We start from the raw sequence: 2,120 nt of genomic DNA on the forward strand, positions 1-2,120 counted from the left end.
ATGAGATCCAAACATGGGTAATGTGCTAACCTTCTACCCACCCACTTCCTGGATACAATTAAATTTCAGTCACAGCTCACACCTTATTCGGCATCAGAGAATCCACACACAGGAGGGGTCCTATGAATGCAGTGAGTGCGGGAAAACCTTCAATCGCAGCTCTCACCTTATTCAGCATCAGAGAATCCACACGAGCAAGAAGCCCCGCAAATGAAATCAGCAGGCCTGCACAACTCGTAAAGTGGTGGTGTAGAGAAATCTCTGTATTAACTATCTCTATAAATCTTTATAATGTTGCATTGTGTTATTTTGTATTAAGTATCTTTATCTTTATGACATTGCATCCGGTATGATGTTATTTTGTAATTCATATGACTTGGCATTGTGCCTCTCTATTTTCATACAACTTTGTATTAGATCCCTATATAGAAAATTGGTAGAAAACTTTGTATCAAATGTTATAGCCCCTAAGGATAGTATAGTTAAAGTAAAAGAAAACATGTGCCTTTTTGCTAGAAGTAGAATAAGATCTTCCCCCGCACTCTGTAATCAATTGCTCTATTGACTGAATGAGGTGTGAATGAGTGAGGCTTGGAAGACACCCACCTCCAGACAGCTACAACAGTTGAAGAGGGAATGGGAGCCAGAGCAAAGGACAATACAACTTGTCAAGTGGGCCCAATAAAGAAGAGCAGACATATTGATGTCCTCAGGGATTAGAAGCAAGCACCTTCTTTAGAAAACACCCTCTTTGAGCAGCATTGGGACAACACCCAGAGAAAAGCAGCACAAAGACCAACGGACGCAGACCCAGATTTTGAATCTGGTCTAGATTTGCATAAGAGGGAAGCTGCTATAAATGCGAGGTGTCTTGCAGAAGGACCCCGGATCTCGTCTTGTCACCATCGGACCATCGATTTGGATCGGTAGAAGCCCGGCTCCACCCCTCCCCCATCTAACTCACCTGGCCAGTGCATTTAAGGGGAGCAACTAGTTGGTAACAACAGCAAGACGTAGTGTGTTTATGTCTGTGTGTGTGCGTGAATGCATGACTGTGATATATATCTCATGTGCATATCATAGAGTATTAATTGATACCTGTATTACTAATAAATGTGGCATTTTGCCTTAATCCCCCTGAAAAGTTCCTGTACAGTACTTTGAGTAAAACAGCGAGGGCCACAATACTCCAAAGAAAACAGCTGAGGACCGAAACCCCCCGGCCCTGCGGAAACACCCCCCGCTCAGGACCTGCCAGCCTGGCGGAAACACCCCGCCCAGCCCTGCAGAAACAAACCCTCCTTCCCCAGCGCCGCCCCACCAAAAGAGCTGTGGGTCAAAAAGGAAGGTTGGTGGTGGGGAGGTGTTACTTGATGTAAAATCAACCAGGGACTCCCAGCCAAAGAGGAGGCTGGGAGCCCTGAGGGTCAAATTAAAGGGCCTGGGGCTCTGACGACCGGGGGAACCCGGAGCTTTTCAGGGCTGGGGCAGGGATTTAAAGGTCCCAGAGCTCCTGCTGCTGAGGGGAGCCTGAGACCTTGAAATCCCAGCCTCACTCCATCCCCTGGAGCTGCCGCCAGGATTCAAAGGGCTCTGTGCTGCCTGCAGCCACAGGGATCCCTGAGCCCTTTAAATCTCAGCTGCTGCCGGGATTCAAAGGGCTCTGGGCTGCCCGTGCCTGTGGGGAGCCCTGAGACCTTTAAACCTCAGCTGCGGCCGGGAATCTCTGCGAGCAGCCCAGAGCCCTTTGAATCCCGGCCGTGGCTAGCAGGCCGGCTTTAGGAAGTGCGGGGCCCAATTTGAACATGTTTGGCGGGCCCCGCAGGGATGATTGGGGAAAAAAAAGCCTTTCAGTTCTTAACAACCGGTTCCCTATAAAAAGCTCTGCCACAGTATGTATTTTTCGTACCAGTAGGGTTACCATACGTCCGTATTTTCCTCTCAGATGGCGATTTAAGAACCAAAAAGCCTGACATGTCTGGGAAAGTACGGATGTGTGTTAACCCTAGCTAAAAGTTCTTTTTTAAAAAGATGGGTCTGAACTAGAAATGAGCTCTGCCACTCCCTTAGGGTGTCCTAGGGTGCACATGTGTGGGTCCCAGCTGCTCCCTGCCCATCTC

This window comes from Gopherus flavomarginatus, chromosome 5 (assembly GCF_025201925.1).
Source record: "Gopherus flavomarginatus isolate rGopFla2 chromosome 5, rGopFla2.mat.asm, whole genome shotgun sequence".
In the NCBI taxonomy this organism is placed as follows: domain Eukaryota; kingdom Metazoa; phylum Chordata; order Testudines; family Testudinidae; genus Gopherus; species Gopherus flavomarginatus.